We start from the raw sequence: 14,971 nt of genomic DNA, 5'->3' as shown, positions 1-14,971 counted from the left end.
GATTGGATATCTAGCTAGAGTTACCCTAACTTGGCATAATTTAAAAAAATGGGACAATGCAGGGTGTGATCAGAACAAATTCTCAGTTGTTTGCTTAACTGATACTCTTTTTCAGCATGGTTTATAATTTATCCTTGAACACAAGCAATCCCATTCCAATTTTAAAGCTTCTGGGTTAACTGGAGTCTGAAATGCTTGCTATCTCTTCTCATCTAGTCCTTACCTAGCACACTTCTTAAGCAGGTTCAAAACAAGTATTGCCTTTGTACCCAGGATTCCTTAATTGGTGTGATCTAATCTCTTTGCTCCACTCCCTTCAATTGTCTTTTTCATCAAATAGTCTACAATATACTTTCTTTCTTGAATCACAAACTCTCAGAGTTGGAAAGGGCCATTTAACCCAATGCATACCTGAATAGGAGTTCTCCTCTACAACACACAGGATAAGTGGTCTTCGATCCTTGACATGGAAACTTTTTTGAGAGTTCAAATTGTTACATTTTCCGTTTTATCAAACCAAAATCTGCTTCTTTGCGAATTTGGCCCATAACTTGAGGACCAAGAAGAATGAGGTTAATGCCTCTTTCACAAGTTAGGTCTTCAAATATTTGGACAGAGCTATCATGTCTCTATCGCTATCAAGTCTTCTCATCTCCGAGCTAAGTGCCCCTATTCCCAGGATGGTTGTAGCATAGTGGATGAGGGGTGTGCCTGGAATCAAGAAGACCTGAGTTCGATTTGCCCTAAGATACTTAGTAACTGTGGGACCCTGGAGAAGACTACTGAAAATTCTGTTTGAATTATAGCACCTACTTCACAGAGTTGTGACGCTCAAGCTAGAATGAGGTATTTCCAACAAGTGTTTAAAACAGTGTTTGGCACATGGTAGGTGCTCTATAAATGCTTATTCCCTGTCTTCACTTCCTGCCTTCAAATGGCATGATCTTGAGACATTTCATGATATTGACTAGCGTCTTCTGAACACTCTAGCAATGTAACATTTTCCTTGCTGTAACGTGGCTTCACCCTCAAACATCTTACAGGTACATCTCACAAATCTTAAAAACTCCCTTACCTAATTTAGGTAGTCCAGTTTTTGGTTCCAAATGATCTACTGCTTAGAACAGTAGAAATCTGTATTTCTTTGGTTTAAGTTTTTAAAATGTATTTGATGATTTGTCACTTAGCACTTCAGTCATATGTTTGCCCAAATTGAATCTTTTTACATACAAAACTCGACCAATAAAGAAGTCACACATTTAAATCTGTATGACTCTTTTTTGTACTCTCCCCAAATTTCTTTCTCTTTCATATTGATCTTGATCCACCCACTTTTACCCAAATGGGTCTTGACCAGTTCTTGGTTCATTCTTCAGCTATAGCACTGACTAAAGGGAGTCTATTCTCTACTATGGAAAATTTGCTCCCAAATCTCCATACAACCTTCTACGCTGAGGGCAGGAGTGAAGACGCTAAGCTGCTCTGTCTTTATAGTAGTAAAGAGGCATATACTTTCAGGAGACAAAGTAGACAATTAAAATGTATGGCCACATGTTAACTCACTCACAGCCTTCTAATACCTTATGAAAAACACCTAGAGATGAACAAGGATATTGGACAATTTTATTGTTACTGCCGCTTTATTATTTTACTTTCAAAAGTCATACCTGCTCTATGTAGCTTGTTCTATCTTTTCTGCACAGCTATGGGTTCCTCCTTAGGTCAGACTCCTCTCCATTAGGACCTTAGCTCATTGTGTCAAAAAAGTTACCTGATGACTCCCCAACTACAACAATTTATCTCCTCAAAAAGAGACTGAAATGGATTTTTAAAAGTAGACCAGAAAATCATCTCCCCACCTGTATCTTTTTTTTCTATTTAAACAAAGTAATAGTGTAACTAGACAAAAATTGTCACCTCAAATTCTTTCTGCATAGACAACTAAAAGTTACGTATTGCTAGTCTGAAAAAGAAAAAGTAGACCTCTGTGTATTTGTCCAGAGAAGGAAGATTATGGAAACTCATCCCATAATGAGTTTAAACTCACTTGACTTATAAACAGACTTTACCATTTCATGTCAGTTTTCCAAAACGAACTCCACAGGTAAAGATACTTGGAATTGTTAAATGCTAAATGTATTAAGCACTACCATGCTTAAATAATTAGGAATAAAAATTAAAATTGTGATTTCACTGGTACAGTAGACTCCTTCAGGAGGAAACCAATACAGATTAATACCTTTACTGTAACTTAAGAGTCTTAGAGAATTGTGTACATCCTCCAGAGGTCAACTGATCACACAGTATGTGTGAGAGACAGAACTGGAACCCAAGTCTCACTGCCAAGACCAACTTTCTATCTGTTATGTCACACTATCTTAATGATTCACAGAGTCTCTCTAGTTGAACTTCTACATGAAAGAAATCTCCACTACAAAATATCAGGCGAGTGATTTACCTATCATCTGCTTCAAGATCTCCAAAGAGGGAAAACCCCACCCTGGCTTTAGGAATCCCATTCAATTTTTGGCTAGCTCTAATTATTACAGAGATTTTCCTGATTGCATAGCTAAATTTGCCTCTTTGTGACTTCCACACATTGCTACTGGTTCTGATTCTGGTGCCAAATGAGCTGGAGAAGGAAATGGTAAACCACTCTAATATCTTTTCCAAGAAAATGGAGTCATGAAGAGTCAGACATGACTGAACAACTACAATAGCAAAGAATAAGCCTTATCTCTCATCCATTTGATAGTACTTCAAATACCTGAAAAAATGTCTTCCCCTTCTCCAGGTTTTTTCAGGTAAGACCCTCCATCATCCTGATTTTCCTCCTCTAGACATGCTTCTGATTATTAATGTCTCTCTCCCTCCTTCCCTCTCTCCCTCTCTCCCTTTCATATTTCCCCACTGGAGACCTCTTGCCACATCAACATAAAACCATATTTAACTTAATAGAACTTAATAACAATTAACTTTTCTTTCTTCTATTTTTTAACTTGTAGCATTCGAAAGACTACCATTAGATTGGCACATTAGTGAAAGTTTGAGCAGAGAAGAAAATGAAATTTAAATTCTGATTCTAAAAACTTATTTGTGCTTTTGGGCAATGCATAGAATGAGAACTCGTATAAGCCTTCATTGTGTCATATGCATCTCTGCATCTGTTTCTCTTTCTTGTATTAATCTTTCAGAGTTGCTATATTTATTTCTGAGGTTTAAATTATTTTTCTGTAGGAGTGAGAGACTCTATTCAGTACATCAAGTTGAAGAACTCTTTTGAGATTTCTGATGAAATATGACAAATTCCATGGATCGGCACTCCAGAATAGAGTTTCTGCTTTGGGAATGGATGCAAGCCAAAGCTTCTTAATGTGCAAAATAACCCTTATACACCCCTCCCTTCCTCCCACCCCCATTATTCTATGCTAGTCTGACAGACAGCTTTTGAGATGTATATTAATGTTAATGTGTTTATAGAACCAAGTCTAAAAATGAATTATGGGAATTTACAATGCTCAAGAATTCTTTCATTCTATTACGTATTTGCCACCAAACAGCAGCCACTTTTCAGATAGGATGCCATACCTCTCCCCACTCCCACAATGGCCATAGAAGTTTATGGATGCAGAGCAAAAGACTCCACTTAAAGGAATTAAGTAAATTAAATGTAATTACATAGGTGGGAGAGAAGCCAACATTTAAAAGCTTACATCACCACTCTTGTGACTTGTATTTCTCCCATTCCACCTTGTCTCTCATTCCCTCTATCATCTGTGCCATGCACATTTTTTTTTCCCTTTATGTCCAAGCCTGGCTACTAGATTAAAAATTGTTAAATGGAACACAAGGGAGTTGCCCCAGAGGAGTGTATGAGATGCCACTGCAACTACACTGTTCCCTGTTTGATTTTTCTTAAAAGAGGAAAGAAAGCTGTAGAATCATTCAACTAGATCTAGAACAGTACCAGGGACCATCTCACCTAACCCCATCCATTTACAGACAAGGAAACTGAGGTTCAGGAAAGTTAAGTGATTCATTTAAAGATCACAATCTCTAAGTGACAGAACTCAGATACTGTGATTCCAAGTTCAGCACAATCTCTCCCACACCACATTGCCTCTTACTTCTTAGTCTTTAGGTCCTGAGTCCAGGGGAGGAAAACCACATGTGGCCTCCAGGCAGCAGGCTCCCTACCCCTGGACTCTTGCCTAATCTTAACCCTTTAGTTTACTATTTTTCTCAGTTTTTCACATCAACAAGGAAAGGGATCAATATATAGATAAAGCTAAGACAACTTTGTCCTAGGACTCTTTTACTGGCTTGATACGTCTTGCCAAACAAATGAGAACAAAATTTTAGCGGATTTTTTTCTGCCCAGCACTGGTAAGCAATATGAAAACAATAACAATGAAAAAGGACAATATTTTATTATGCGTATTCTTCCTGCTAAAAAGTATCATACCCATCAAAGTGGTCCAGGTCTTAGAATATAGACATTTTTTTCCCCATCATAATCATCCATTTTTTTTCCAGCTGATTAAGTTTGATGTCATATATGAATCATCACTTTCATTCTCCCAAAAGTGAGGACTATATTCTCCTCCAAGTCAGATCACATTTCCTCCTCAGACATTTATATAAAGTTGTCATTAGATCTGTTCTCTCTCTCTCTCTCTCTCTCTCTCTCTCTCTCTCTCTCTCTCTCTCTCTCTCTCTCTCTCTCTCCCTCCCTCCCTCCTCCCTCCTTTCTCTCTTTCTCTCTGTCCCTTAGCTACAATTAATTTATTACAAATGTTAAGATCCTAATCTGAAGAGGCTGGAGAAATGCTTCTAAAGCTATCTATACTTTCAGATTTGGGGGACAATTCATGTAAGAAATCACCACTTTTGTCTGAAATATCAAAACAGTTCAATACAAATTGTGTACATTGCTCTTGACTTGAGAGGCAGGAAGATTTAACTTCAAATCCATTTTCACACACTTATTAGTTATGCATTACCCCAGGTAAGTTCTTTAACCTATCTCTGCCTGCCTCAGTTTCCTCATCTCATCTACTTTTCAGGGCTGCTGTGAAGACAAAATGAGAAAATGTAAAATGTTTTGTACACATTAAAGCACTACGTAAGCAGGAGCTAATAACAATAATTTTATTATTAATTAACTGGATAATATGTACATGCAGTGATAGATTATTATTTCTTTTTTTTTTTTACTCAAATGAACATAACCAGCCATGTATTTGAAAAGTGTGTTTTTTTTTCTTTTCCTGGTAAGTAAGGGGAATATTGCACTAATCAGATTTACATTTGAATTACCTACTAGCTTGTTCTTCCAGAAGACATGTATGTTTGAAATTCATTATGGCACTTTTTATGCTTTCAGGAGATTTGAGCATTCATTTTCTCTACACTGAATCTCCAAATGCTATATTATCATGGCAATAGTTTATCGCTCAAAAGTGAGAGTAAAGGAAATAGAAAAAGAAACAAATGTTTATTTAAAAAAATACAAACTTCAATCTCCACCACTAAATTTTGGTGGCGGGGGCAGGGGATGGGGAATGGGGGGGAAGCAGTGCATGTAACACTTCCAATAACAGCACACTTGGGAGTCAGCTAAAGTGTTAGTTGGGGGAGGAAAGTTAAGGTTACTCTCTGATGGCTCAAGGCAATGACATCGTGTCTGCCACCTGCATCACTCTTCTCACTCCATCCCCTTAAAATAAATCGAAAGACATAGCAAAGTATTTCTGGTTTTTGGTGATATAGAGGACTTCTTGGGGGTACAGTTTACTTTCTGAGTTTCTTCTGCTACTAAGTACACTCTTTCTTTATAAGGTATTAGCAGTACTATCCCACTAGTGTGACTTTTACTAAACCAGAAATTATCATGTAAACTTGTGGTTTCTTTTCTTTGGTGTGCAGGAAAATGGGAGATTTTTTCATACTTCATTCTGATAAGAATCCCCAAGAGGGGGGTAAAAAATAGCCTTGTTCACTCCGTATCTATTTTCCCTCCTTCCTCCTAAGATCATGGAAATTCAACTCAGCAAACATTTATGAAATACTTACTATAACAAGACAGTTTCTATATAGCAGGGATTCAGAGATGAGGAGCCAAACAGTCCTTGTCCTAGGTGAGTTTATAGTCTCTGAGTTCATAGGACCATAGATCAACAGCTACAAGTGGTCTTAGAGGTTATCTAGGAATGGAGCTCACCTTTTACAGATGAAGAAACTGAGGCTCGGGAAGGCTAAGTGATTTGGCCATGAGGCAGCATAAGAATTTAGGTCCTTTGAATCTGGAGCCTTTCCACTGTATCATACTAATATGACATAGGCAAAAAAGTAGAATATGATAGAATCAAATGCTTAGTAATCTTTTTACTCTCAAGAGACAATATTATTGTGTAAAACACATTTTAGGGGAAAAAAGAAAACATTAGAATTCTAGAATCACAGATCTACAGGGAGAAGAAACCTCAGGGGTCACCTAGTTCAAGTCCTTCAATTTGCAGGTGAGGAAAGTGAGACCCAGAGGAGTTGCCCAAGGTTACAAAAGTGGCCAGATGGGATTAAATTAATCTGTGAGTCTTCAAACATTTATTGAGTGTCTACTATGTACCAAGTATTGGGTTGAATGCCAGGGATACAAAAAGAGGTAACAGATAACTCCTGCCCTCAAATAGCTCACAGTTCACAATCTAATGGGGAACACAACAAGCACTTCAACAGCTTAGGAAAAGGAAACCTCCATAGCTATCCAAATGTTCTGCTGAGAGGAAAAAAAATACACAATTAAGGTTGGCCTTTATTTAAACATAATACTCTGTAAATGAATTTCAGCACAGACAGAATGAGCCTTCTGGTGCCTAGCTTCCTAGTACTGGCACCCAGCCATTAACTAAGAGTCTAGATTTGTTGTGTGAGGTTTATCAATTTCTTCCTAAACATGGGAATGTGGATCCAGTCATAATCTTCTAGGTGGAAAACAATATGTCAATGTTTATGTATGAAGCACAAGAAGAAACTTTTACCTTCTTTTTTTTAAATTCTAAATTATACCTTTCCTTCTTTCATAGTATACATCTAGAATGCTGTATACTAGGAAGACTTATTAAGTTAAAAAAATAAGTGGAGATCTGCAAGAAAAAAATTCAGTATTGGACTTGAAAAACAAGTGGACTGTTTTTTTTCTTAAAGTTAAAACTTTGCCATATGTAATATTAGAAAAAGAAATTGGAAGAGAATCCAGTTATGGTTCTTGAATGAACAGTCAGAAATCAGATAAAATTGACAGCATCTCTTACCCTTGTTCTGACCGCAATGTGGCATTTTTACATTTCTATTTTACTTATCAAATTTAAGAGGCTCTATGTTTTGGTTTTATCTCTTAGTGATATAGAATAAATTGTGCACCTGTTGTGGTTTGTTGTTTTCTTTCAGTGTTTTGGAACAAAAATAACCCAACAAGAATAGTTCTTAGATAAGAATTTTGTTCAATTGATAGAGAACTAATAAACCACTCACTCTTCTTTAAAGTAAAACAAATAGGTCTTAATGTATTCATAAAGGTGGCTTTCTTCTCATTGACAATCATGATCAAGGTTATAAATATTCTGCTGTATTTTCCTGATTTGGATTATGTCCATAGTATGACTAATAAGATTTCACCATTTTTCAAGGTCCTCCTTTCATGGTAATCCCTAAAGATTTGGACTGTCATTAATTATAACCTGAAAGATACAATCTAAAGCTTATTGTTCCATTTGAAGAATTCTACCAATTAACTTACTACAGACTATCAATCAAAGTACAGTATCCAATCCATCATCACAAGGACAAGACTCGCCACATGTCTAAATGAAAGATATAAAAACTTGGTAGCTGGTACTAGAATAATGTTTGTACAGAGGGAAAGTGGAGGTGACAAGAACTTACTTTCTTCTGAAATCTACTGGAAATTTTTATTTGACTCAGTTCAAGCAACCAGAAGAAAGAGTGGCTGCTACTGTACAAATAAACTCTTCAATCTTGAAAAAGAAATGACCAACTCATGCCAACTTGGCAGCTGATATAGTTTGCTTTGCTCACTTAAGACCTATACTTAGCATTTTAACTTTTGTTAAAATTGTTTTGATTCTTGGGAAGAAAAAAAAAATTGGCTGTCAGCCATCAAAAGACTGGTCCAAATGTGAGGTCTTATATCTTGAAATCTTCCTTGTAGAGCTAACCAGACTAGCTATCAAAGCAAAAGAATTGCGTTACTTTAATGCTCAAGTAGTGAAAGAACTGGAAAGACCATTTTTTAAAAAGAATTAAGTGAAACTTCGCAGTGCATTTGCATCATTTTTCTGGAAGAAAAACTTTTTGAGGCAATTTTTAAAGTGGCTATTACTATTAAGTTTTCTCAAAGATATTCAGATATCAAGTACTCAGGCAAAGGTTAGCTTAAAAAAGCCTTTGGCAATGTAGCACCATTGAACCTTTGCATGGATTGATTAGACGTCAAATTAAAATCTGCCACTGTAAAAAAAAGTCCAATGCAAATGAAAACCAGTATTTTGTTATAGAACTTTGACAATTTCTAGTGCTTCAGCACTAAAAATCAAATTAGGAGAAGAAGAAAAACGTCTGTACCTTTCATTCTATTTACTTTTCTCCTGAGGGACAGTACTAGGTGAGTGAGAAAAATTACATCAAAGAAGAATTCTCCTTTGAGAACTCATTCTGGTCAGCAAGAACTTAGACTCGCACTTTACCAGCCACCCACAGAGATGCTGTTGCTCTAACTGCTGCCCCAAGCCTCCAGCATTAAAGAGTTTATTGCTGTGAAAGCTTTGTTTTAGGAAGCAGATCTTGACTTTGAGCTTTGGGAACTCAGTTTCTTTGCAAAGTAATCCACAACAGGATCCTATGGTTTCAAATGTTTCTGACAGTTGCTTTCTTAATAGGCTCACCTGAACAAAATACATCTGTAAACCTCATAGTTCTGACTGGGTGGGTTCCCATCAAAATAAATTTGAATGACATGCTGTTCAGCCTTCTTCCAGTTAGCTTGGGACATAGCTCTGTAGAACTAGAGTGACATCAGAAAAAAAAAAAGTGGATTTATTTATTTTTTTCTAAAAAGTATCATCAAGATATTCTTTCACTCAAATATTCAGGTAACCATTCCTGGTGTCTGGGAGGGAGGTAAGGGGGAGGTGTGTCTTACCAGATAACTAGCTTTATTCCCCACTTATCATGCAAACGCAACTTTGTAGGTCTAGGTTAACCAAGTACACATACACACACACACACACACACACACACACACACACACACAAGCTGAAAGAGGTAGGAATTGATTTAGAGTTTAATTAGACCTAGAGTTTTAATATGAAAAATTAAGGATTTTTCTAAACACTAATTTAGTTTAATAAAACACTACCGTGCATGAGTTGTCCACATGACTGTGCAACATACATGGACTTATTTTACACACCTTCATGGGCACAAATCAATCAGAAACTTACCTAGAGAAGAAATGCTCCCTGTTTTCTTCCCCCCTGCCTTTCTAACTCGAATATATCCAATGTTCGCAAAAGACAGCTCGGCTATCCAGACTCACTTGACTCCAAGTGAAGCAGGAGTAGTTTACAGTTCTCACCATCTGTCTGAACAACATCCCGGGAAGACTCCTTCAGCTCCAGCTCCTTGTCACCGAAGTCTTCCTGCACAATCTCCTTTTATTTATTCACACACATTGTCCCTTTCAAAACAAGCAGCCAGCTGGAAGGATCCAAACCCCTATTGAGCACACCGTTAAATGCAGCTTCCTTCTTGGACGGGCAAATTACACCAGGGAGTATTCAGAGTACAGCAAAAAGCCTATGAGAACTCTTTAATCACCCGGATCCCAGCTGCTGTCGCTGCTGCCGCCGCCGCCGCTGCGCCTCCTGCCTCCTTGTTTAGCTGGAGTCAGTCAGTTTCCTTAGTCTCGCCCTCCCTCCCTTCTCTCCCTCCCTCAGTCTCTCCTATCTCCTGAACTCTAAAGGCAGCCTTGCTGGGTTATGATTGGCAGAAACAGCCCATTCCTCCTGCTAATCACCCTCAAGACTTTCAAGGACTAGGAGCTGGTGTGATGTCATTCAGACAGTAGGATGTTACACATGAATACATTCCAATAGAAACTAATTCCGGGATCAGCTGTATTCCTCTCACATCACAGTGATTGATTAGAGGTTCCTGAAGGATTTGCATAATCTGTCACTGGACGGGCAACCGCCCCCCCCCCCCCCCCCCCCACGCCCCAACACCTCCTTCATCAGCCACTTGGAGTGGCTGCAGCAAAGTCCACTTTGTATCTTCTGATACAGGCATCTATAAGGGTGTTATTAAAACCAAGGAAAATAGGGAAAAGTTAGGGAACAGGTATTCACGGTGTATAACAGTGAAAGAGACGCAGAGAGAACAGGAGGGACGGCTGCATAACACTGCATCCCCTCGCTTCCTCCTTGATGTCAAGTAAAAGAGGTGACAAGATCACATTTGGGGGAGAGAGAGAGAGAGAGAGAGAGGAGGGAGAGGGGACAGAGAGAAAGACAGAGACTGACAGACAAAGAGAGACAGCTTTTCTTATTAGTGGAATTTTTAAATAAGGAGAAAACACTTTAGTTATAAACAAGAGTGTTAATGAGAATCGGTGTGACATATTGGAAAACATACTGGATTTAGCATCATAGACCTCAGTTCAAGTACCAACTTAGAAACCTGGAGTTTTGTAACTATGGGCAAAATCACTTAACCTCTCCTTTTCCTCATTTTCCCAGTCGAGATAATGATATCTGAAACTCCTACTTTATAGAGTTTTTATGAAGCTCAAGTGAGATAATATATGGAAAACACTACACAAAATGTCAATTCTTATTATGACTTCATTAATTCAGTTATTTTACCTAAGTACACTACACTGATAGAGGAAATCTCTTCCCAGTAGTTCTCTATACTAATGGAATCACAAGTCTGGTTTAAAAATGAAAAGTAAAAATAAGGTCATTTAAACTCATATGTCATGCAATGGACCATGCATTCTCCCCTTGTTTAGGAGGCAGTGAAGAGTGCTGGACCTGAATACAGGAAGCCCTGAGTTCAAATGTAACCTCAGACACTTATTGGCTGTGTGAGTCTAGGCACTTCTGCTTCAATTTCCTCATCTGTAAAATGGGTATCATGCTAGCCCTTATTTTACAAGGTTATTGTGAGGATCAAATATAAGCACATTGCACATTGCTTGGAGCATAGTAGGTACTGTATAAATGTTGATTTTTTTCCTCTTTCCTCTCATCTTATAATCTCTGTTGTTTTCTGAACTGCTGCAATCCAGATGTCTATTTAACTTACCTCTTTTTTTTTTCCAGTTTCTACATCCAAAACATAAAGAAAATACAAGAAGCCTCCTATCTATAGTGGAGGAATAATATATTTATTATTTTAGAGTTCATTAATTGCTTTCCTTATATGATCTTATTCAACTATCACAATAACTCTGTGAGGGAGGTACTCCTATTAGAAATATTGTTAATGTAGATATTGCTATTCTCGTTTTACAGATGAGGAACTTGAAGCTCAGAGTTTACTTGACTTATCCAGGATCACACACTAAGTACCAGAGTTAGGATTTGAACTCATACTTCTCCTGGCTTCCATTCCAAGTCTCCATTATGCCACTTTTATAGTATATCACTTACCTCTTCTAATCAGATATTCTATCTCCCATCTCTGTTTTTTTGCGCCCAATGTCCCCCATGATTATTAGGTATTCCCTTTTCACTTTGACCTCTTGGAATGCCTGATTGTCTTCAAAACTAATCTCAGCAGCCACTCCCTGCATGAGGGTTGTCCTAATCATTGCAGTGGTTCGTGCCTGTCTCCCAAAACTCCTTGATTAGTTTTGTACATATTCTCTGTGTAGATAGATTATAAAGATATATTAATAGTTACATAAGAAGATACAAAAACAGATACTGAGACAGATAAAAAGATAGATGATAGATAGAAAGATAGATAGATACTTGTCCAGATTGGCAAGTAAGCAGACAGGTAGACAAACTGACAGTTATTAATAAGTGATAGATATTTTCTTCTGCCTAAGCATGTGATCTTGTTGGCAAAGAACATTTCACTCTTGTCTTTGTATTGCCAGTGATTAGCACAATGCCTGGCACAGAGAGTGGCAGGTGTTTAAGTAATGCTTATTGGATCATTGAAAACATAGAGTCAAAATTTGTAGTTTTTACATTCAAATAAATCCAGTAGCAAGATTATCAGATATATCACTTTTTATTCCAAATCTGAAATTGTTTCAGTTCATGACCTTATCTGTCCACAGAATCTTCTGGTCATTAGACTAGTTCACTTAGCTATGAGCTGCTGATAGAATCAAGACTGAAGACATGATTTCATTACACTCTTAGATGGCATTACCTAGAAGATACCACTTCATATTATGCCTTCAACCCCAGCATCCTACTTCACAACTGTACAGAGTGAGTCTCTAGGGAGACAATGAGACCATCATGACTTCTGGGAAAGAACCTGGGCTAAGACTGCAGCAGATCTTCTATTGTAAGGCAGTAGTGTCATCTTTAAATTTGAAGAGTATATGTACAGTTCTACCTAGATCCTCAAATGATTGACTACAGCAACAAGGTGATTTTTTTCTGTGGCCTTTTTTCCCTTTTTTTTTTTTACTAAACAAAAGAAAAATATGGGTCATCTTGGTGGTGAAGGAGGATAAAGCACTGGGCCATGGAGACAGGAGGACCTGAGTTCAAATCTGATCTCAGACCCTTGCTAGCTATGGGATCCCGGGCAAGTGCTTAACCCTGACTGCCTTGGAAACAAAAACGCAAAAATTTATGCAAGAGAAAGGATGTTGTCTTTATATCTAAATGAGAAACAAGAATACTAGTTATTCCCTGATTGCTATAATATGACCTGTAGAGGATCTTGTATTTAACTATTGTTTAATTTTGAGTGATTGTAGAATGCGCAGATTAATAGAAGAAACAAACCTTAAAACCATCATATAGTCGTCCAGGAGAGAACTGTAATTAGGACTTATATTTGTGCCCAGGAAAATATCACAAAACACTCCAGTTGTCAAAAAACATAAAGTATGGCATCAGTTGAGGAAGGAGAGACAGATCAGGACAGGGGAAGAGTTCAATTTAGCTAACAACCACTAACTTCCTTTTTAACTAATTATTTTCTCTAATTAGTTGTTATGCTTTTTTATTAGTACATGGTAGGTGTGCAAATTGGATGAATATGGAGTATGTCAGCACAGTCTATTCTGCATAGTAGGGAAAAGTCCCAGTCATCCCACCTAAATAATGGTTCTGATCCAAGAATTTCACAGCTTTTGGAATTAATTCATTACAAATGGCTCATCTGAAGGCCTCAAGATAATTTTTACTGTTTGTATATGCTAATTAAAAATGATTCACATACCAAGGTCAGGCATTTTCACTAACATTCTTGCCAATGAGACATATAAGACAACATCCACAGTTGTATCATGCCAATGGCTAAAATCTTAATATATTCTCAGCAAGGCAGTTTTAAAGACAGTGTGTGATACCTTTCAACAAGATGTAACTGAAATTCACAGTGAAATTAAAAATTAAATACTTTTTGCAATTTTAATTTTCCTCCTAAAGGTAACAGTAGGCTATACCATGAGATAAGATTGGTTTACTTTATCAAATGCAAATATAAACATTAATTGATCTTTGTCAATATCCATAAAATTACCTTTCAGAGTATTTTGGAAATCGATGATTAGCCCTGATATGTTGATGACCTCCTTAGACCATGAACTTTTCAAGAGCAGGAAGCTTTACCTTTCTTAACACATAATAGGTATTTTAAAATGCATCATTGTTGAGTTACGGATACTTACACTTCTGAAACAAGTAGCAAATTGCTAATGTCTATTTTCACAGAATTGTATGATTTAAAACTGAAAGAGATCTCAGCAATCTTCTAATCTAACATACCTATTTAAAGATGAGGAAAATGAGAATGAAGAGGAATTCTAAATCTTGCCCTATCTCTCACAGACAGTAAATGTAGCAGCCAAGACTTCTCAGGCCAGGTCCAAGTCCAAATCCAGCACTCTCGCCATTATCTTTTGTGGAACGTTGGCTTTCTATCCACAGCTTCCAAAATCACCCTTATTCTGAGAAGAAAATAAACTCCCCTTTGGGTATTTAGAGGATCAAAACTACAGAGTGGGGAAGGATCTTAAATGAGGCTATCTCTAATTTCCTTCAAGCCTCAGTTCAAGCACCACTTTCTGTATGAAATCCTTCCCTAAGGCCCCCTCCCTCTCCTTGTTATGTGGCCCCTTCCAATTTTCCAGTCATCTAGTTAGTGTGTGTGTATGTGTGTGAATATGTGTGTGTATGTATGCATGTATATGTATATTTTTCTATATATGCAGTACTGTATATATCACGTGCATGTATATTTGCAAATATAACATATTTTTATAATATATGTTTACATACCTGTATATATCTGTATCTTTTATATATATACATATATATGTGTAAAGATAGAGATTTAGATATAGATACACATGCATATACATACATGTACAGGTCTCCCCTGGGATGCTAGACTATAAACTCCTTGAGGGCAAGACAGATTATCTTTTATTTTATTTTTGTCTTTGTTTCCCTAATGCCTAGCACATGACAGACATTGAATGAATGTTTGATGTTGTTATTTTTTTGTGCCAATACAATGAGAAAGAGCAATTCACCTGGATATTTATTCATGTACCTTTCTCATTTCCTTCTAAATTAGGAAAAAGTGAAATAATGGTCTGGTGAGGGTGGGGTAGGATTGTGTGTAGGGAAGGGGCATTTCCCTATCAGAGTGATGAAGACAGGGGCACTTTGCGTTATCTTTAGTA

General features: G+C 37.2%; 1 protein-coding gene across 1 annotated transcript in view; it reads right to left on the bottom strand.

The window, feature by feature from the left end:
- LOC140514133 (bifunctional heparan sulfate N-deacetylase/N-sulfotransferase 4) overlaps nt 1–9,978 on the bottom strand; it is a 397,643-nt gene extending 387,665 nt beyond the window's left edge. The window contains exon 1 of the mRNA XM_072624210.1: nt 9,522–9,978. The gene's annotated coding sequence lies outside the window, so the exon portion shown is untranslated. The remainder of the gene's footprint in view (nt 1–9,521) is intronic.
- Between the last annotated feature and the right edge of the window lie 4,993 nt (nt 9,979–14,971).

This window comes from Notamacropus eugenii, chromosome 7, assembly GCF_028372415.1.
Source record: "Notamacropus eugenii isolate mMacEug1 chromosome 7, mMacEug1.pri_v2, whole genome shotgun sequence".
In the NCBI taxonomy this organism is placed as follows: Eukaryota; Metazoa; Chordata; class Mammalia; order Diprotodontia; family Macropodidae; genus Notamacropus; species Notamacropus eugenii.
The sequence above is the reverse complement of the archived record's forward strand: the minus strand, read 5'-3'. Positions and strand labels throughout refer to the sequence as shown.